At 54.0% G+C, this 21,503-nt stretch overlaps 8 non-coding genes across 8 annotated transcripts; 5 read left to right on the top strand and 3 right to left on the bottom strand.

Moving 5' to 3' along the window:
- The first annotated feature begins 993 nt into the window (after window positions 1–993).
- Trnag-ucc (transfer RNA glycine (anticodon UCC)) lies at window positions 994–1,065 on the top strand. Its single transcript has one exon. It is a non-coding gene; the product is annotated as a tRNA-Gly (tRNA).
- A 405-nt stretch (window positions 1,066–1,470) lies between these two features.
- Trnae-cuc (transfer RNA glutamic acid (anticodon CUC)) lies at window positions 1,471–1,542 on the top strand. The gene has a single exon. It is a non-coding gene; the product is annotated as a tRNA-Glu (tRNA).
- A 3,388-nt stretch (window positions 1,543–4,930) lies between these two features.
- On the bottom strand, window positions 4,931–5,001 carry Trnag-gcc (transfer RNA glycine (anticodon GCC)). Its single transcript has one exon. It is a non-coding gene; the product is annotated as a tRNA-Gly (tRNA).
- A 1,292-nt stretch (window positions 5,002–6,293) lies between these two features.
- Window positions 6,294–6,365, top strand: Trnad-guc (transfer RNA aspartic acid (anticodon GUC)). Its single transcript has one exon. It is a non-coding gene; the product is annotated as a tRNA-Asp (tRNA).
- A 1,024-nt stretch (window positions 6,366–7,389) lies between these two features.
- On the top strand, window positions 7,390–7,461 carry Trnae-cuc (transfer RNA glutamic acid (anticodon CUC)). Its single transcript has one exon. It is a non-coding gene; the product is annotated as a tRNA-Glu (tRNA).
- Window positions 7,462–13,406: 5,945 nt separating this feature from the next.
- Window positions 13,407–13,477, bottom strand: Trnag-gcc (transfer RNA glycine (anticodon GCC)). The gene has a single exon. It is a non-coding gene; the product is annotated as a tRNA-Gly (tRNA).
- A 2,452-nt stretch (window positions 13,478–15,929) lies between these two features.
- Window positions 15,930–16,012, bottom strand: Trnal-aag (transfer RNA leucine (anticodon AAG)). Its single transcript has one exon. It is a non-coding gene; the product is annotated as a tRNA-Leu (tRNA).
- Window positions 16,013–19,282: 3,270 nt separating this feature from the next.
- Window positions 19,283–19,365, top strand: Trnal-aag (transfer RNA leucine (anticodon AAG)). Its single transcript has one exon. It is a non-coding gene; the product is annotated as a tRNA-Leu (tRNA).
- The last annotated feature ends 2,138 nt before the right edge of the window (window positions 19,366–21,503 follow it).

Genomic DNA, 21,503 nt, shown 5'->3' with positions numbered 1-21,503 from the left:
CTCCTGGGCGCCAAAGTCCCTGACGGTCCCGGGGTGCGGTGGGGGTGCGTCTGGGGCAGCAGCGCAGCCGCCGCAGGGCCGCGCAGGTGTGGGTGCAGCCTCTCCTGATGGCGTGGGCGAGGGCGGCAGAAAGCTGTCACCTCTGAGAGCCCCGCTCAACAGCCCGGGCGGGGGCAGGGGGCGGGGGACGGCGGTGATCACCCAGGGTGGCGGGTTCGGGTCCTGGTGCGAGGGGCGTTGTGGCGGCGTCCCAGGGACTCTCGGGTTGGGTGCCAAGGTGGGAGGGAGAGCGTAGGGAAAGGCTGGCGCGACAAAGAGGGCCCCGCGTCGCTGTCCTCCCCGTTGGTATACTGGGGAGTATCCCCGCGTGACACCCGGGAGACCGGGGTTCGATTCCCCGACGAGGAGACGTGCCATCTTTTTAGCCAGACCGTCGCCCACGGCTGCGCTGGCCCTTGGTCCCCTTCCAAGCCCCGGGATCGGGCTTCCCACCGCCGGGCCGGCCTGCCCACCCGCCTGCGGACCCTCGGGCCCCTCGCCTGGCGCCTGGCACCTGGCCCAGCCCTCCGACGCCAGGGAACCGGTCGCCCTCCAGACGACGCGACGGGTGTCAGAGCCGCCCGGGTGCGACTCTCGTGTCCTGAGCCCCCGGTGCGCCAGGCGAGTCTTGGTGGTGACCCGCCCCGAGCGGTCCCGGACGCCCGCTCTTCCCCGTGGCCCTCGCGCGCGCCGGGTTGCTGCTGCAGTCAGGTGGCGAGAGCGCCCACAGGGCCCGGCGTGTGCGTGCGGGAGGCGCGGCTGGGACGGCGGGGAACAGCGCGCAGCGGCGGAGCCCCGGTCGGCGGTGGCTCGGGCGGTGGCGTTGGTTTTGACGTCGGGGCGGTCCCCGTGGGGAGGACTCAGGGCGGGAGCCGGTAGGCGATGTCGCCGTCGCCGCTGTGCACTGTCCGGTGTCAGTCCCCGGCGTCGTGTGGGTGCCGTCCCGGCGGTGTGGCGTTGGTGGTATAGTGGTGAGCATAGCTGCCTTCCAAGCAGTTGACCCGGGTTCGATTCCCGGCCAACGCAACCTGTCCGTGTTTTGCCAAGGTCCAGGGCCAAAGCTGGCCCTGTCAGGCATCTCTCAGCTTGTCCCTAGACTGCGCGACCGACTGAACGCTCCACTGAACGAAGGAAGGAGGTAGGGGGGCCAAGACGTTTTGAGGGTGTGTCTAGCGGTAGGAGACCCGCCAGGGCCAGGCGTCTAATCGGGGAAGAGGCGCCAGGCTTGGCGGATTAACGCCAGAGGGCAGCGGGAAGCGGGCACGGCAGGAGTAGGCGCAGGTGACCGCGAGTCCCGAACGGCATCCTGGTGAGGCCGGTAATGCCCGGCCTTATGCTCTCATGCCGGGTGGGTCGGCATTCGGTTCTTGAGGCTGGCTGTCAGCCTGACTCTGGGAGGCGAGTGTCGGGACCGTCTAAAAAGGGCCGCGCTCCCTGGTGGTCTAGTGGTTAGGATTCGGCGCTCTCACCGCCGCGGCCCGGGTTCGATTCCCGGTCAGGGAAGCCTTTCTTCTTCCTCTCTGGACCCTCGCCTCCTCCAAGCCCTCTGTCTCCTCTTGCCCCTTCACAAGGGATCCTTGGCGCCAACAAACCACACACCTCCCTTTTGTTCAGGGACATCGCGGCTCTGCTCGCCCCTGCTGCTCTCACGCCCCCACCCACCACAACAAGGCTTGCTCCCTGTCTGCACAGCCCACCCTTTGTCTAGCTTCCCACTGCCGCCCACCGTCTCTCACACAAGACGCCAACTCTGCGCCTGGACAGCTCAGCCTTGCTGCTTCCCGTCCTGCCCAGCTTACACACCGCCACCATCACGCGGGCACACACACCCACCACGTAGCCCTCGAGCACACGCTTCCGAGCCACTCGTGGACCCCACAGAGTCTCTCCCTCACTCCCCCGCCTGCTCTCAGGTCCAGAAGAAGCTCTCTGGGCCTAGCCGGCCCCACCTGCCCCACCTGACTCACCTGCCTCCTCACAGGCTCCCTGTGAGCTTTACACAGCTGTTCACAACTCAATGTCCGCTTCAAACAAATAGAGCCCTTTTTTTTTCAGTGTGTGTGTGTGTGTGTGTGTGTGTGTGTGTGTGTACGTAAGTACGTATGTTATATTTTTATGTATATCTTGGAAAACTCCTGGGTGGTGTTGGGATGAGATGGGGAGGGACAGGAAAAGGATAAGGACACCAGGGGCCAGCCACACAACCACTCAGCCAGGCATTCATAAGTAAAAATCAGTCTCTGTGTATTTATTTGAGTGCTGGGAGGCAGGCTCCCAGGAGTAAAATATTATGAAAGCAAACAAACAAAAACCAAAAACAAAAGCCAACGAAAATTCTTGATGTTTTCATTGTGGTACTGAGATTAAAATGAGCTCAGAGGGACAAACAGGAAAGGAAAGGTTCTGGCTCAGTAAGGGACCTGGTTGTGTGCCAGGCTGACAGAGGGTCAACGATGCTGGTTGGTTCTGGTGAATGTGACAAAAACCTGGACTCCTCTGAGAAGAGTCTTCCCTGAGACAGGCCTTCAGCCGAGTTTGTAGGTTATTGTTTGATTTTCGATGGATGTGAGAGGACACATGAAGAGAGGATATGGGTGAGTGGATGGTCCCAATGCCTGGGCAGATGGTCCTGTGTGGGATAAGAGAGCAGGCTGAGCAAGCCAGTAGGCAGCCCTCATGCAGGTCCTCTGCATCACTTCCTGCCTCTAGGTCTCTCCCCTCACCACACCACCCCCAAGACCTGACTCTGACCACCTAAGCCACATAAACCCAGACCTCCCCACCTCCCCCACCCATCCACACTTCCACCACTGTGGCGCTAAGGAGTTGAAAGAAGAAATCAAACCTTCTCACCCCAAGGTTGCTTTCAGTCACACATTTGATCACAATAGTAACAACCTCAACTAAAAACATGATCCTGGTCCCTACCCAGAAAGAAACGGGAAGGAGCCCCAGGATATGGTTTTAGGAGCCTGCGGGCAGAGATTGGGCTGCTTCTGTTCCTGCTCATTGCCAACTCCCTCTCATTCCAATATCCCTGAGCATCACCAGCAACAACAGCAGCAGCTGCAGAAGAAGAAGCAGCAGAAGAAGTTGAAGAGGGAGGATGAGGAGGAAGAGGAGGAGGAGGAGGAGGAGGAGGAGGAGGAGGAAAAGAAGAAGTACAATAAGAAAAAATATTCTTAGTATTAGTAGAAGAAGAGGAAGAAGGAGAAGAAGTGGAAGAAGGAGAAGATGTGGAAGAAGGAGGAGGAGAAGAAGAAGAAGAAGAAGAAGAAGAAGAAGAAGAAGAAGAAGAAGAAGAAGAAGTATCAGCAGGAGTGGCCGTCACTATTGCCAGGGTAACAACCCCATGTCCTAGTACCAACATCCTGTCTCTCCTGCTCTTGATATGCTGCCTAGTTTCAGCTCTGATTGCAGAGCAAAGTCAACTGAGGAGCCCCACTTGGTTCTGTTTCTGCACTCTCTTTACTAAAAAGCTGAAGGGGTCCTGACCACTCCCACTCGCCTTTGTTGAAGACAGAGAGCAGGCAGGTCAGGGACTTAACAGGCAGCAGAGGCCATCCAGTTGCCTGTAGTTAGACAGAGCCTTTCTACACCCAGTGTGGTGTGGATGAATCTGGTGACAGATGGGTGAAGGTTTTCCTTCGTGGAAGCCACCGCCTTCCGGAGCAAAGAGGAGTCGGACCTCAGGAAGGGACACACGGTCCAGCGGTTTGGAGGCTGGAGAAGGTGTGAATCGCAGTCTTCGGACACACTGAGCTCGCTGGAGAGGATGAACTGTCAGCCTGGGGGGCAATCGGACCGGCTGGTGAGGATGTCAGGCACACACGCCGGCCAATAGGTCACCTGGACTAGCCCAGGTCTCAGAAAACCAGGGAGCAGTGCCGTGACCTGTCAGCAAGGGCTTTGGGATGGCACAGAAGGAACTAAGATTGAGTTGTCTGTGTTTGTGTTTGTGCCTCTCTGGCCTGTGCCTGGATCTCTCTCTCTCCTCTCTCTCTCTCTCTCTCTCTCTCTCTCTCTCTCTCTCTCTCTCTCTCTCTCTCTCTCTCTCTCTGTGTGTTTGTCTGTCTGTGTCTGTGTATGTGTATGTATGTGTAACAGAGAGAGAGCAAGAGAGACAGACAGACAAACAGAGATAGAGAGACAGAGAGATCTCAGCAGGGAGGGAGTAGTGTCCTGTAGGGCCAAAGACCCTGTGAATGGCCAAATGCGTGGGTGGGCTCTGGGTCGAGTGAGACCCACATGGTGGAAGATGTCACACGGAAAAATCTCCTACCGAGTCACAGCAGCTGGTATGCTCTCTAGGGTCTTGACGAGTTGCTGTGGACAATGTGCTAGGGAGAAAAAGGCACCCTGGTCCCTACCGGGTCTGTCCCTCCTCAGCAAAGGAGGCATAAGCAGGTGCAGGACCAGGAACGCTTTTCATGCCCCCCTCTCACACACCCCCACTATACCAACACCCCCCATCAAGAGAGGTTCGCCAAGTAAGTCTCCATTGTGAGAGAGGCAGGCTGTGTGGGGCCGGTACTGTGGGGTGGGAGGCTGGAGGTGTGGGGTGTGGGTGATGTCAGGGGCGGGTTATAAGAACCTTGGAGGCGCTGGCTGCTGGCACCAGTGTGCAGAGAGGCTAGGTATGGCAGGTGCTTTGAAGTGCCCAGGAAGTGAGTGAGGGATGCAGTGTCTTTGCAGTTGGGCCTGGCTGGCTGAGTTGAGGAGAAGCTACCAGGTAAGTGGGTGGGCGCCTGGCTCACTGGAGTGCAGCTGGCACTGGCGCTGTCCCAGGAGTTGCTTTGTGTGCTTGGCGCGCGCAGCTTTGGACTGGGACGACAAGGATGGACAGAAGGGACACTGGACGTGTTGCTGAGGACCAGAAGGGACTGGACTCTGCATGGGCCGTGAATCGAACCCGGGCCTCCCGCGTGGCAGGCGAGAATTCTATCACTGAACCACCCATGCCATGGCCAACACTCTACCCCGACTGCTGCCACAGTCTCTGCTCCCCGACAGTCCCTGCACCAGCTGGATCCTGTGCCCTGGCTGGATGGACCGACCAGGGGAGCGCCAAGGCCACGGCCAGGAGAGTCCCCGGTCCAGATTGAGGCTCTGGGGCTCAAGCGCGCCTCTCCGGGACCGACGCCCCATGTCAACCCTGCCCTGCTGGCCGAAGGGCCGGCGGGCGGGCGGGCGCGTGGCTGTGCGAGCACCAAGCGTCTGGCAGGTGTTCGCAGGGAAAGGCCACCTCCGCACACCAAGATGAGTGCGGTGGGCGTCTACCTCGGGTGTTGGAGGGAATGGAATGGGCAAAAAGGGCTGGCGGGCGCGAGCCTGGCTTGCAATTCCGGGTGTCCGGTCTGGGTGGACCAAGTCCTGTGTTGGCAAAAGAATGGCTCGTGGCAGGCTGGCTGGCTGGCTGGGCTGCTGGGGTGCTCAGGAGCGTCCGCCTCACTTACTCCAGCCTACCCGACGCCAAGCAAGGCGAGCAGCACGCTCCCCATGCGCTTTCCTACAGGAGTTGGTCGGAGCTGAGAGGAAGGCGCTCCTCTAGGCACAGGGAAGTTTGCCGGAGCGAAGGGTGCGGCGGAGCTGTAGGGTTTGTGGAAGGATGTGTGAGCTGCAATCTCTGGGGGTGGGGTGGCCCAAAGATGAGCTTGTCAGGACTGGGATTCGAGCCCAAGCCTCCAAGGGAGACTGCGACCTGAACGAAGCCTCTTAGACCTCTCCGACAACCTGACCTCCGGTCTGACTGCGAGGCCGCTCGCCTGGCTGGCAGCCGGTGCCCACGCGCGCTGAGACGACTTGGAGCGACGGGGCGCCCGGGCACGTGCCATTCCGGGTGCTGTGGCTGCGGCCCTCGCCCGTTGTCCACCGCGTGGACGTGGAGACGCTCCTAGGCGCCAAAGTCGCTGACGGTCGCAGGGGATTCGGTGGGAGTGCGTCGGTGGCACCAGCCCAGCCGCCTTAGGGCCCCGAATGTGTCGGTGAGGCCTCTCCGGAAGGCCTGGGCGAGGGCGGCAGAAAGCTGTCACCTCTGAGAGCCCCGCTCAACAACCCGGACGGTGGGAGGGGGCGGCGACGGGGTGATCACCGAGGGTTACGGGTTCGGGTCCTGGTGTGAGGGGCGTTGTGGCGGCGTCCTGGGGACTCTGGGTTTTGGTGCGGGGGTCAGCCATGGTGCTAGGGAGAGCTTAGGGCCTGGCTGGAGATACGGACAAGGCCAGGCTTGGCGATGAGGACGTCGTCGCAAGTCCTCCCCGTTAGTATAGTGGTGAGTATCCCCGCCTGTCACGCGGGAGACCGGGGTTCGATTCCCCGACGAGGAGACCTGCCATATTTTTAGCCAGACTGTCGGCCACGGCTTCGCTGGCCCTTGGTCCCCTTCCAAGCCCCGGGATCGGGCCGCCCACGGCCTGGCCTGGGGACTCTCGGCCCCTCGCCTGGCACCTGGCACCTGGCCCAGCACTCCGACCCCAGGGAACCGGTCGCCCTCTGGACGAGGCGACAGTTGTCAGAGCCGCCCGGGTGCGACTCTCGTGTCCTGAGCCCCCGGTGCGCCTGGCGAGTCTTGGTGGTGACCCGCCCCGAGCGGTCCCGGACGCCCGCTCTTCCCCGTGGCCCTCGCGCACGCCGGGTTGCTGCTGCAGTCAGGTGGCGAGAGCGCCCACAGGGCCCGGCGTGTGCGTGCGGGAGGCGCGGCTGGGACGGCGGGGAACAGCGCGCAGCGGCGGAGCCCCGGTTGGCGGAGGCTCGGGCGGTGGCATCGGGTTTGACGTCGGGGCGATCCCCGTGGGGAGGGCTCAGGGCGGGAGCCGTGGGCGATGTCGCCGTCGCCGCTGTCCACTGTCCGGTGGCAGTCCCCGGCGTGGTGTGGGTGCCGTCCCTTTCGTGCGGCGTTGGTGGTATAGTGGTGAGCATAGCTGCCTTCCAAGCAGTTTACCCGGGTTTGATTCCTGTCAACGCAACCTGCCAAAAACCAGGTCCGAGCCTGGCCCTGTCTGAAGTCTCTCAGTTTGTCCCGTGATGCGCGACTGAGCGAAGGGAGTTAGGAGGCAAAAGGGTCCGAGACTTTTTGAGGGTGTGTCTAGCGGGAGAACCACCAAGGCCAGGCGTCTAATCTGGGAGGAGGCCCCGGATTTGGCAGCGAATCGCCAGAGGGCATCCGGTGGCGGGCAGATGGGAGGGAAGTATTAGGCGCAGGTGCCCAAGAGCCCCGAACCTCATCCAGGTAAGGCCGGTAATGCCGGGCCATCCGCACTCGCGCCTGGCGCCCAGGCATTCTGGCTTAGAGGCTGGCTGTCAGGCTGGCTCTGGGACGCGAGTGTCATGACCCTCAAGTCTACACGACGCTCCCTGGTGGTCTAGTGGTTAGGATTCGGCGCTCTCACCGCCGCGGCCCGGGTTCGATTCCCGGTCAGGGAAGCCTTTCTTCTTCCTCTCTGCACCCTCGCCTCCTCCAAGCCCTCTGTCTCCTCTTGCCACACACCTCCCTTTTGTTCAGGGGCATCGAGGCTCTGCTCGCCCCTGCTGCTCTCACGCCCCCACCCACCACAACATAGCCCGCTCCCTGTCTGCACAGCCCACCCTTTGCCTAGCTTCCCACTGCCGCCCACCGTCTCTCACACAAGACGCCAACTCTGCGCCTGGACAGCTCAGCCTTGCTGCTTCCCGTCCTGCCCAGCTTACACACCGCCACCATCACGCGGGCACACCCACCCACCACGCAGCCCCTGCACACACGCTTCCGAGCCACTCATGGACCTCATGGAGTCTCCACCTCCCTCCCCGCCTGCTCTGAGGTCCAGAAGAAGCCCCCCACCTGCCCCACCTGCCGCCTCACAGGCTCCCTGTGAGCTTTACCCTGATCTTCACAACTCAACGTCCGCTTCAAACAAATGGAGCCATTTTTTTCAGTGTGTGTGTGTGTGTACGTAAGTACGTATGTTATATTTTCATGTATATCTTGGAAAACTCCAGGGTGGTGTTGGGATGGGATAGGTAGGGATAGGACTTGCTGTGTGTCCTGGGGTTGCCGTGGGGAGGTGTTAGTGCGGGGCAGACAGTGGGGTCGAAGGGAAAGCATCTGGTGTGGTTACCTTACTCAGTGCCGCCGCCAGGGGGGCAGTGCGCGTCCCCAGCCCCGATTTCCTGGAAAGCCCCTAGAGTGTCTAAGGAGAGCTGAGGCCAAGTCTGGCATTGGCAATGCCCCTGTTTCTCCCGCTCCTTGGGGACCGTGGCGCATGGGTGTGGGCAAGAGGTGCAGACGCAGGTGTGAGTCGAAAATTGGAGCGGAACATCGGTCCACCTGCTAGGTCCAACGCCGGGTGGGTCCCCTCGGTCCTGACCATGCCAGCAAGTCCGAGGCCCAGAGTCAGATCCTTGAGTGCTGACGGCTGGATTGAGCTCTGCCCGATTCGCAGGCACAGTGGGAGATGCCTGCAGATCCTGGGAGACCAGACAGAGCCTTTTCCCCCCCGGACTCCAGTCCTCCCCTGTCTTAGAATCCCTCCCATTCCCGGGCGCCTGGAGACACCAGTGTGAAGTGGCATCTTTGAAGGGGCTGTCTGGCCGCCCCCTGGCCAGCTGTGTGACTCCGGGAGAAGGCCGGGAGTGGGGGTGGGGGGAACAGACACAGGACAATATTTCGCTGGCAGCCATCCAAACGGGGGCTGTCGAATGCCAACAGCAGGGATGCAGGTATGTCTGCTTCTGTGCTAGCTGGATTTGGCAATGTGACACCTCTGGGCAGAGGGACTGTACCGTGAGAAAACGTCTCTATAGCGTGTGCCTGCGATGAGTGATGGATGAGGGACAGCCCATGGGACTTAAGTAAGGATGGTGTTGGGGTGCAGGGTAGGGGGCAGGCACAGCATGAGGGTGTGGCGAGTTGTAGCCAAGGGCCATCCCACCCCTGAGTAGGAAATCCTGAGCTTGGTAGGACAGCTGGCTAAGCAAGCCTATAGGGAACACTCTCCCACCTACTGCTAAGAAGGCTGTTCCTGCCTCCGGGATCCTACCCTGGCTTCCCTCTGGGAGGGACTTAGGAGTCTTAAGGTGAAACAAAGGCTTCTCCACCCAAGTTGCTTTTGGTCATGGTGTTTGATCGCCATAATACAAACCCTAACTCAGAATGAACCTGGTTCCACGGTGGAGTCCTGCTGTGAAAGACCCGATCACCTGGCCTTCCCCAGGATTGTGTAAGGCCTGTGAACGGTGGGCAGGCGGTCAAAGCACCTGACTGCTACAAGCTGTCTGTGCTCCTCCTGGGCAGCTTGGAAGAGAATGTAGAGAGCCATGCTGACGCTGACGCTGACGACTATGGAGGCACCTGAAGTTTCAGCGAGCACCTGGGAAGTCCCTGAAAGAACTTTCCTTTGGGGCCCTTCGGGTGTTTGGAATGAAGAAGGTGTGGTCCTGCTCAGCTGGGGCTGAAGATTCATCTATGGTATACGAACAAGAGACTGGACCCAGCAAGATGAAACCTTGGCTGTGCAGGGACAATCCCTGATGGTGCTCCACTGGAGCGGAGAAGCCAGCGGTGATTAAGAAGACAGCAGTGTCGCCAAGGTGAAACCTCCCCACACCCACTCCCAAAACCCTGGGGATGGGGGCTTCCTGGAGGTCAGCATGCAGAGGCTGAACCTCATGCCAGTCAGCCAATTTGAAAATGTGTAGGACTCGCCTATGTGGGGGATGGCATTGAAGGTGTGGAGGATGGATCCCAGAGAGCAGCGGAGCCTTGGAGATGGGTGGTGGGTCTGAAGTCCCCAGAGAGAGAGGCTGAGAGGGGACATGAGCAAAGGTGCAGCCTTGGGTGAACCCCACTGTGACCAGAAGGGGTGGATCGTGGGGAGCAGCCGAGGCTTGGCATTTCCACATGGCATGCTCAGAGAGTCCCTGAAGAGAGCCCAGCAGAGGCTGTCACCAGCGAAGGAGGTAGTCTTGGAGATGCGGGTACCCTGGGACAACCACCAAAGGGGAGCAGCGGCCTCAGAGTGGAGCCCGTCTAGGCCTGGGAGAGCAGCTGCAGGTGCTGTGAATGGCAGAGCTGAGGGTGACTGTCCACCCCCTCTGGACCCACAAGAGAGCCAGTGAACAGGAGAGCTCAGACACTGGCCTGTGACAGTGTTGGACTTCGGTTTTGCTTTCTAGGATAATGATCGTGCCCAGATTCTTTCCTTTCTGTGCACAAGAGCCTTTAACTTAAAACAAAACAAAACAAAAAAAAAACGAAACAAGAAAAAATCAAAACAAACAATAACAACAACCAAACTCTGTGTGTTTTAAGAACACTGAACATTGAATCTTTGACTTGAAAAAGACTGTGGCACCTATGAAGTTCTTGGTTGTGGAATATTAGCTGTAGATGTGCTCCATTTGATTATGATGTGGAATATTTGCTTAATGATGCAAAGAAGGATGGCAGTCTTTGATGTTGCATTTGTCTAACTCTGAAGCTGTGTTATTTTGACTGCCTAAAATACCTTATTGGTCTAAGAAAGGAATGAACAGCCAATAGCTGGGATGGAGAGGGCTGAGCAGGGCTGCTAGATAGGGAGAATCAATAGGAGCAGAAGTAAGGAGATTATCGAGAAAAGGAGAAGGAGAGGAGGATGCCAGGGGCCAGCCACACAGCCACTCAGCCTGCCGATCAATAAAAGCAAAGAAAAGAATATAGGATAGAGAAAGGTAAAAGTCCAGATGGGAAAAAAATTAGATGGGATAATTGAAGTCAAGAAAAGATGGCCAGAAATGAGCCAAGCTAAGCCCGGGAATTTATAAGTAAGAATAAGTCCCTGTGTAATTATTTGAGTGCTGGGTGGCAGGCTCCCAAGAGTAAAATATTATGAAAACAAACAAAGAAAGAAAGAAACAAACAACAAACAAACAAACAAAATCCCAACAACATATCTTCATGATCTACATTGTGGTGTTGAGATTAAAATGAGCTCTGAGGGAAGAACAAGAAAGGAAAGGTCATGGCTCAATAAGTGACATGGTTTTCTGCCAGGTTGACAAAGGGTCCACGATGCTGGTTGGTTCTGGTGAAGTTGACAAAAACCTGGACTCCTCTGAGAAGAGAGAACTGGAATCGAGAAGAGTCTTCCCTGAGACGGGCCTTCAGCCGAGTTTGTAGGTTATTGTTTGATTCAAGATGGATGTGGAGGACACATGAAGAGAGGAAGTGGGTGAGTGGGCAGTGCCAATCCCTGGGCAGATGGTCCTGTGTGGGATAAGAGAGCAGGCTGAGCAAGCCAGTAGGCAGCCCTCATGCAGGTCCTCTGCATCACTTCCTGCCTATAGGTCTCTTCCCCTCACCACACCACCCCCAAGACCCAACTCTGACCACCTAAGCTTCACAAAACCAGCCCTCCCCACCTCCCCCACCCATCCAAACTTCCACCACTGTGGCGCTAAGGTGTCGAAAGAAGAAATAAACCCTACTCACCCCAAGGTTGCTTTCAGTCACACATTTGATCACAATAGTAACAACCTCAACTAAAAACATGATCCTGGTCCCTACTCAGAAAGAAAAGGGCAGGAGCCCCAGGAGATGGTTCCAGGAGCCTGCTGGCAGAGATTGGGCTGCTTCTGTTCCTGCTCATTTCCAACTCCCTCTCGTCCCAACATCCTTGAGCATCACCAGCAATAGTAGCAGCACCACCAGCAGCAGCAGCAGCAGAAGAAGAAGAAGAAGAAGAAGAAGAAGAAGAAGAAGAAGAAGAGGAGGAGGAGGAGGAGGAGCGAGGAGCAAGGGGAGGAGGAGGAGGAGGAGGAGGAAGCAGTAGTAGTAGCAGCAGGACTGGTCGTCACCATGGCCAGGGTAACAACCCCATGTCCTAGTACCAACATCTGGTCCCTCCTGCTCTTGATATGCTGCCTAGTTTCAGATCTGATTGCAGACCAAAGTCAACTGAGGAGCCCCACTTGGTTCTGTTTCTGCACTCTCTTTACTAAAAAGCTGCAGGAGTCCTGACCACTCCCACTCGCCTTTGTTGAAGACAGAGAGCAGGCAGGTCAGGGACTTAACAGGTGACAGCCAGTTGCCTGTGGTTAGACAGGGCCTTTCTCGGGCCGGTGGATGGGTCTGGTGACAGATGGGTGAAGGCTTTCCTTCGTGGAAGCAACCACCTTCCGGAGCAAAGAGGATTCCGACCGCAGGAAGGGACACACGGTCCAGCGGTTGGGAGGCTGGAGAAGCTGTAAAGCACAGAGTCTGTGGAGAGGACCAAGCCTGGCCGGTCAATTGGGCAGAGTGGTGAGGATGCCCCCCCCACACACACACAATGGCCAATAGGTAGCCTGGACTAGCCCAGGTCTCAGAAAACCAGGGAGCAGTGCCGTGACTTGCCAGCAAGGGCTTTGGGATGGCACAGAAGGAACTAAGATTGAGTTGTCTGTGTTTGTGCCTCTCTGGCCTGTGCCTGGATCTCTCTGTCTCTCTCTGTCTCTCTCTCTCTCTGTCTCTCTCTCTCTCTCTGTCTCTCTCTCTCTCTGTCTCTCTCTCTCTCTCTCTCTCTCTCTCTCTCTCTCTCTGTGTGTGTGTGTGTGTGTGTGTGTGTGTGTGTGTGTGTGTGTATGTGTAACAGAGAGAGACAGACAGACAGATAAACAGAGAGACAGAGAGATCTCAGCAGGGAGGGAGTAGTGTCCTGTAGGGCCAAAGACCCTGTGGATGGCCAAGGGTATGGGTGGGCTCTGGGCCGAGTGAGATGCGGGAGCGGTGGGGTTCTCCACATCCACATGGTGGAAGAAGGCGCGAGGAAACCCCTGATGCTGAGTCACGGGAGCTGGGATGCTCTCAAGGGTCTAGACTAGTTGCTGTGGGCAATGCGCTAGGGGAAATAAGGCACCCTCGTCCCTACCGGGGCTGTCCCTCCTCAGCCAAGGAGGCACAAGCAGGTCCAGGCCCAGGGACGCTTTTCAGGCCACCCCTCCCCCTCTGATCAAGAGAGGTACACCAAGTGAGTCTCCATTGTGAGAGAGGCAGGCTGTGTGGGGCCGGTACTGTGGGGTGGGAGGCTGGAGGTGTGGGGTGTGGGTGATGTCCGGGGCGGGTTATAAGAACCATGGAGGTGCTGGCTGCTGGTGCCAGTGTGCAGAGGAGAGGCTAGGTATGGCAGGTGCTTTGAAGTGCCCAGGAAGTGAGTGAGGGATGCAGTGTCTTTGCAGTTGGGCCTGGCTGGCTGAGTTGAGGAGAAGCCACTAGGTAGGTGGGTAGGCGCCTGGCTCACTGGAGTGCAGCTGGCACTGGCGCTGTCCAGGAGTTGCTTTGTGTGCTTTGCACTTGCAGCTTGGACTGGGACGACCAGGATGGACAGACAGGACAGGAGACTTGGGGCTGAGGACCAAAAGAGACTGGACTCTGCATGGGCCGGGAATCGAACCCGGGCCTCCCGCGTGGCAGGCGAGAATTCTACCACTGAACCACCCATGCCATGGCCAACAGTCTTCCCCGACTGCTCCCACAGCCTCTGCTCCCCGACAGTCCCTGCACCAGCTGGATCCTGGGCCCTGGCTGGATGGACCGGCCAGAGGAGCGCCACGGCCACGGACAGGAGAGTCCCCGGTCCAGCCTGAGGCTCTTGGGCTCAAGCGCGCCTCTCCCGGACGTACGCCTAGGCCCACGTCAACCTGGCCCTGCTGGCCCACCGGCCGGCGGGCGGGCGGGCGCGTGGCTGTGCGAGCACCAAGGGTCTGGCAGGCGTTCGCAGGGAAAGGGCACCTCCGCACACGACAATCCCTGACGACCACAGACCACCAAGATGGGTGCGGTGGGCGTCTCCCGCGGGAGTTGGAGGGAATGGAATGGGCAAAAGGGGGTGGCGGGTGGGAGGGCTGGTGGAACAGTTCCGGGTGTCGGGTCGGGGTGGACCAAGTCCTCTGTTGGCAAAAGAATGGCAGGTGGCAGGCTGGCTAGCTGGCTGGCTGGGCTGCTCAGGAGCGTCCGCCTCACTTACTCCAGCCTCCCCGACGCCAAGCAAGGCGAGCAGCACGCTCCCCATCCGCTCTCCTACAGGAGTTGGTGGCAGCTGAGAGGAGGGCGCTCCTCTATGCACAGGGAAGGTTGTTGGTGCGAGGGGAGTGGAGGCGCTGGAGAGGTTGTGGAAGGAGGCGCGAGATGCGGTCTCTCGGGGTTGGGTGGCCAAAATATGAGCATGTCAGGAGTGGGATTCGAACCGAAGCCTCCAGGGGAGACTGCCACCTGGGTTGGAATTGCAAGAAGAAATCAAACCTTCTCACCCCAAGGTTGCTTTCAGTCCCACATTTGATCACAATAGTAACAACCTCAACTAAAAATGTATTCCTGGTCCCTACTCAGAAAGAAATGGGCAGGAGCCCCAGGAGATGGTTTCAATAGCCTGCTGACAAAGATTGGGCTGCTTTTGTTTCTGCTCATTTCCAACTCCCTCTCATTCCAACTGCCATGCTCATCACCTGCAACGACAGCTTCAACACTAGCAGCAGAAGAAGGAGTAGAACCGGCAGGAGGAGGAGGAGGAGGAGGTAAAGAAGAAAAAGTACAATAAGAAAAAGTCATAGTAGTAATGCTAGTCGTAGTGGACGAGGAAGAAGAAGGAGAAGAAAAAGAAGTAGAAGAAAAATTATTAGAGGAAAGAAGAAGGACGAGTAGAAGGAAAAAGAGGAGGATAAGAAGGAGGAGGAGGAGGAGCAGAAGAAGGAGAAGGAGCAGCAGCAGCAGGATTGGATGTCACCATTGCCAGGGTAACAACCCCATGTCCTAGTACCAACATCCGGTCTCTCCTGCTCTTGATATGCTGCCTAGTTTCAACTCTGATTGCAGACCAAAGTCATCTGAGGAGCCCCACTTGGTTCTGTTTCTGCACTCTCTTTACTAAAAAGTTGTGGGGGTCCATGTGGGGCATGGACCACTCCAACTCGACTTTATTAAAGACAGAGAGCAGGCAGGTCAGGGACTTAAGAGGTGGCAGAGGCCAGCCAGTTGCCTGTGGTTAGACAGGGCCTTTCTCTGTCAGGTGTGCGGTGGATGGGTTCAGTGACAGATGGGTGAAGGCTTTCCTTCGTGGAAGCCACCGCCTTCCGGGGCCGGTCAATCCGCTGGGATGGTGAGGATGCCAGGCACACATGCCTCTCTATAGGCAACCTGGACTAGCCCAGGTTTCAGAAAACCAGGGAGCAGTCCCGTGACCTGCCAGCAAGGGCTTTGGGATGGCACAGAAGGAACTAAGATTGAGTTGTCTGTGTTTGTGCCTGGATGTCAGGTGGTGTGTGAAGTTCGTGTGCACAAAGTCCTCTCCTTCCATAACGCACTTGCAATGGCCTGGATGCCCCTGTGACCCCAGTGCTCAGAGCGGACACTGTTACTCCATTTTCACAGTGACCTCTCCCCAGCAGGAAGCAAGGTGACCACCTAATGCTCCCCAACAGAATTTTGTGTGTGTTCACGAGATGGTTTTTCTCCAGGCACTGTCTGACAGGGGACGTTAATTATATAATTGGAATAAAGCACTGTATCAAATGTGGAAATAAAATTGTAAAAGGCAAAAAAAAAAAGTTAAGCATGAAGTGTAATGTTCTTTTGATTGAAAATGCAGAAACAATAAGAAGGAAAAACTAGAAATATTAACTTATGGTGAGGGTGGGAGGTGAGGCTGACAACATTTTGAGACAAGTAAGTTTTGAGTAAAAAAGGACCTGGGATGTGCCTCAATGGCACCCCTTGCCTAGCATTCCAAAGAAAAAGGAGCAGGGACTGGCATGATGGGGGGGGGGGAGTGGAGAGAGTCGGTTAGGCTGCATATAAAATTAGACATTTATGTCTAGACAGGAAGAGAAAAGATGCATGAAAGCAGCAAATTGCCGACCTGACAGGGATAATGAATGTATGCAAGAAAAGAGGACAAGCTTGTCAGAGGTGGGATTCGAACCCACGCCTCCAGGGGAGACTGCGACCTTAACGCAGCGCCTTAGACCGCTCGGCCATCCTGACAGGGTGAGTGACCCCCAATTCACTCACCTCCCTGATGTGTGGATTCCATCCGTGTGTCCACTTGAGTAGATGTGACGGGATTCCAGGGATCCTGGCAGATTAGGTACTCAGTTGTCTAAAAACTGACTGTCCTTCATGTTTTAAATATCTGCTCAACTATCTCATTCACCTTATTTAAAGGTTTATGTTTATTGCTATGAGTCAGTGACAGTCCCTGGATGCCAGACTCTGAACCAGATAACAACGAAGATGGAGGCCCGGCTCCTGAAGTTTCAGCGGGCACCTGGGACGTCCCTGAAAGAACTCCATTGGGGCCCTTTGGGTGTTTGGAATGAAGAAGGTGTGGTCCTGCTCAGCCAGGGCTGAAGAATCATCTGTGGATTATGAACAAGAGACCGGACCCAGCAAGATGAAACCTTGGCTGTGCGGGGACAATCCTTGATGGTGTTCCACTGGAGGTGAGATTAAGTGATTAATGGGATATCATTGGTGATTTAGAAGACAGCAGCGTCACAATTCTTGATTAATTTTTTTCATGGTTTTGGAGATTTTAATCTAATGTCATGAACTAAATGTTTCCATCCACTATTTCTCAAGCATCTACAACAGCCTGTGTTGCCTTTTTTTTTTTTTTTTAGAGTTTACTTATTATGTGCACAGTGTTTTGCCTTTATGTATGTTTCCCCTCCAAAAGAGGGCCCCATATTTTGTTGTGAATTACAATGTAGTTGCTGGGAATTGAACTCAGGTCCTCAGGAAGAGTTGCCAGTACTCTTAACCTCTGAGCCATCTCCTCACTCCTCAAACAGTGTTTTGTGAGTGCTCTGAATTATGCTTTGTTTGTTCTGAGTTTTTATTTTGTTTGTTTTTCTTGTTTTTTGTTTTTTTGTTTGTTTGTTTTGTGGTGTCCAGCTCCAGCACAGTTCTGGGTTGAGGATTGAGCTGTGAATTTGTTGAAAATGAAGAGTCTGTCCTCTGATTGTCTTTCATATACATGGACCACAATACCTCAAGCTGTCTTATTTATAAATATTTATTTATTTATAATGGATTCAATCATGCATTTTCAATCCTTTCTCTTTAATCGTTTTTCAAGTCATTTACCCATTTTAGTTTCTTTTCCTCTTTCCCACTCCCTTGTCATTAATTTACCCTTTTCCTGTATCTAAGCATGAATTTTATATTCCACGCCAAATGGTTATATCTAGCCAGGCACATCCTGTTTTTACTCTGCCCAGGCTGCCTGAAAACATGCCGTTACACAATGAAAGTCATTCAGACCCTCCTGTTAGTCCTTAACAATATGGTGCTTTTATATTCTTGTAGTTAGCAGAGAGTATGATCCCATACCTAGAATAATACTTTTCAGGTGTAAGTCAATTTCTACATGGTCTGTATATCATGTTTGTGTGAGCTGCAGTTATAATCCTGTTCTTTATACATTCTCCAAATGGTAATGACTAATACCTCACCTTTCACTTTTCGGACAAAGTTTCTGTTCTTCCTGGCAGTTTCTACTTGTATTTTTTACTTCTAAGGGGACTGGGAGATTTAGATTCTTTTGTTGATATTTTGGTATTGGAAAAATGTCTGACCTGTCTTTCATGCCCTCGCACGAAAGTGATGTCTGACCTTTCAATGCCCTTTATCTTTTCCTTATATGTTCTATAAGTTCATAATGTCACCTTTTAAGAAACCAGGTCCTAAGTTCTTGGGATGTGGTTCTGTCTGTCTTTCTGTCTGCCTGTCTGTCTGTCTGTCTCTCTCTCTCTCATTGCCCCCTCCTTTAGAACAGTTAATTGAGCCTTAGTAAGTTCCTCCTGCTTACTCCGGATGACTGTAAAGGCAGCAGGGATAACTTGAGGAACTGGTTTCTGTGATAGATTGCAAAGAGGTTTAATTTCCTTGTACAAACTTTAGAATAATTCTCAGCTTTTGTTCCCAGTAAACTCAGCCAGAGTCACAACTAAGAATTACCAAACTAAGAATTACCATAGGAATAGGCCTAGTGAAAGTTAGAAAGGTCTGAAGCTCGTGAGCTCCCTAGGATGGGTGCAGAGATCTGCAGTATTGCTTCCGCGAGGTCCTTACCAGGTCAGTGGGATTCTCCAAAGGGCCTCGCCATAAGGAGCTCCATTTGCAAAGCGTTTCTGGGCCATCCCAGGAGGATACTGCCTGGCTTCCAAAAGTCTTTGTTGCTATATTTTCTTTCTAGTATCTTAAAAACACCCTTCTAACTAAAAAAAAAAAAAAAAAAAGAACTACTTTGGTATTCTTATGAGTCAGAAACATGTCTAATCCCAGGATAATAATTTCAAAAAGAAAACTCTTTCTCAAGGACAACCACACTCTTAGATGCGTTCCATAATTTTCTGGCTACTTATGAAGTACTTCCAGCAACGAAAGATTTCATATTCCACTGTAGTGATACTTTGCCTCTATTGTTGATATTGTTCATTTTAGGTTGTCCCAACACTTAAACACTTGTAGATCACAGACATCATGTTAAATTCGTAGCTATATGTAATAGTAAGATATTTACTTATGTAAGGAGTACTTAAATGCAAAAATTGTATGTAGACAGAGGAGGAAATTTTACAAAACTTTGTACAAGCTGGGTGTGGTGGCACCTACCTGCAGTTCCAACTCATGGAAAGTAAATGAAAGAGGAGGGTCAGAGTTTAAAATCATCTCTAGCTACTAAGGGGAACTTGTTCAATATAAGGCAGTCTAAAATGACTTAACTGCTTGATTGATCAATGTATGTCCTTAGGCTGGAGAGCTGACTCAGTGGTTGAGACACTAGCTCCTTTTCCAATGAACCGTGGAATCGGGCATCAATGTGGGGGGCTCATAGCTCACTGGAACTAAACTTCCTAGGGATATGATGCCCTCTCTGGACTCCATTTGGTGCACATGCGTGCAGAAAAAAAAAACAAACACGAAAAAATAAACATAAGGTATTTATTGAAGTGTATCAGACAGTATATTTAGGGGTGTACATTATCTATTTTTATTTCTTTTGTGGTTCGGAGTCTGGCATCCAGGAACTGTCACTGACTCATAGCAACATAGCAACAAACATATACCTTTAAATAAGGTGAAATGAGATAGTTGACCGGATATTTAAAACATGAAGGACAGTCAGTTTTTAGACAACAGAGTACCTAATCTGCCAGGAGCCCTGGAATCCCATCACATCTATTCAAGTGGACACACAGATGGAATCCACATATCAGGGAGGTGAGTGAATTAAGGGTCACTCACTCTGTCAGGATGGCCGAGCGGTCTAAGGCGCTGCGTTAAGGTCGCAGTCTCCCCTGGAGGCGTGGGTTCGAATCCCACTCCTGACATTCTCCTTTTCTCACTTGGCTTCTTCATTGTCAGCAATTTTCTGCTTTCATGCATCTTTTCTCTTCCTGTCTAGACATAAATATCAAACTTTATATGGACCCTAACTGATTATCTCCACCTCCCCCGCCCCTCACCCCAGTCTCTGCTCCTTTTTCTTGGGGATGATACACCCCAACTTTATATGCACCCTAACTGATTCTCTCCACCTCCCCCGCCCCTCACCCCAGTCTCTGCTCCTTTTTCTTGGGGATGATACACCTCAGGTCCTTTTTTACTCAGGCCTAACTTCATTGTCTCAAAATGTTGTCAGCCTCACCTCCCACCCTCACCGTAAGTTAATATTTCTAGTTTTTCTCCTTATTGTTTCTGCATTTTCAATCAAAAGAACATTACACTTCATGCTTAACTTTTTTGCTTTTTTCCTTTTACAATTTTATTTCCACATTTGATACAGTGCTTTATTCCGATTATATACTTAACTTCCCCTGTCAGACAGTGCCTGGAGAAAAACCATCTCGTGAACACACACAAAATTCTGTTGGGGAGCATTAGGTGGTCACCTTCTTTCCTGTTGGGGAGAGAGGTCACTGTGAAAATGGAGTAACAGTGTCCGCTCTGAGCCCTGGGGCCAGTGCTTTCTGAAAGTAGAGGACTTCATGCACACGAATGAACTTCCACCACCACCCGACATCCAGACATGTTCGCCCAGCCCTGGGGCACACCAGTTCTTGGCCATTCCATTCCACCAACTCTTGCGAGAAACACTCACCCCGCCCATCTTGCTGGGCTCTGATCTTTGAGGCATCTTCTCTGCCAGTGGCCTTTCCCTATGTAACCTGCCAGACTCTTGGGGCTACCCTTCTTTGTATCGTTCAGCAAATATTCCACATCATAATCGAATGGAACACATCTACAGCTAATATTCCACAACAAAGAACTTCATAGGTGCCACAGTCTTTTTCAAGTCAAAGATTCAACGTTCAGTGTACTTAAAACACACAGAGTTTGGTGGTTGTTATTGTTTTGTTTTGATTTGGTTTTGTTTTGTTTTAAGATAAAGACTCTTCTGCTGGGAGAGGAAAGAATCCAGGTACGATCAATATCCTAGGAAAGCAAAACCAAAGTCCAACACTGTCACAAGCCCAGTGTCTGAGCTCTCCTGTTCACTGGCTCTCTTGTGGGTCCAGAAGGGGTGGACAGTCACCCTCCCTCAGCTCTGCCATTCACAGCAGCTGCTCAACCAGGCCTAGATGGTCTCGACTCTGAAGCTGTTGCTCCCCTTTGGTGCTTGTCCCTGGATACCCCCATCTCCAAGTACCCCGCCTTCGCTGGTGACAGCCTCTGCTGGGCTCTCTTCGGGGACTCTCTGAGCATGTCATGTGGAAATGCCAAGCCTCCACTGTTCCCCACGATCCACCCCTTCTGGTCGCAGTGGGGTTCACCCGAGGCTGCACCTTTGCTCATGTCCCCTCTCAGCCTCTCTCTGGGGACTCCAGACCCACCGCCCATCTCCAAGCCTCTGCTGCTCTCTGGGATCCATCCTTCCACACCTTCAATGCCTTCACCACATAGCCGAGTCCTACACGTTTTCAAATTGTCTGACTGGAATTGGGGTTCAGCCTCTATATGCTGACCTTCAGGAAGACCCCGCCCCCGGGGTAAGGGGGGTGGGGAGGTTTCACCTCCACCACACTGCTGTCTTCTTAATCACCGCTGGCTTCTCCGCTCCAGTGGAGCACCATCAAGGATTGTCCCTGCACAGCCAAGGTTTCACCTTGCTGGGTCCGGTCTCTTGTTCGTAAACCATAGATGAATCTTCAGCCCCAGCTGAGCAGGACCACACCTTCTTCATTCCAAACACCCGAAGGACCCCAACGGAGTTCTTCCAGGGACTTCCCAGGTGCTCGCTGAAACTTCAGGTGCCTGCGTAGTCGTCAGCGTCAGCGTCAGCATGGCTCTCTACATTCTCTTCCAAGCTGCCCCAGAGGAGCACAGCCAGCTTGGAGCAGTCAGGTGCTTTGCCCCATGCCCACAGTTCAAAGGCCTTTCACAATCCTCAGGAAGGCCAGGTGATCGAGTCTGTCACAGCAAGACTCCACTCAGGGAACCAAGTTCTTTCTGACTTAGGGTTTGTATT

This window comes from Peromyscus californicus, unplaced genomic scaffold (genome assembly GCF_007827085.1).
Source record: "Peromyscus californicus insignis strain IS unplaced genomic scaffold, ASM782708v3 Scaffold_14__1_contigs__length_90479793_seg_2, whole genome shotgun sequence".
NCBI classification, from domain to species: Eukaryota; Metazoa; Chordata; class Mammalia; order Rodentia; family Cricetidae; genus Peromyscus; species Peromyscus californicus.
The sequence above is the reverse complement of the archived record's forward strand: the minus strand, read 5'-3'. Positions and strand labels throughout refer to the sequence as shown.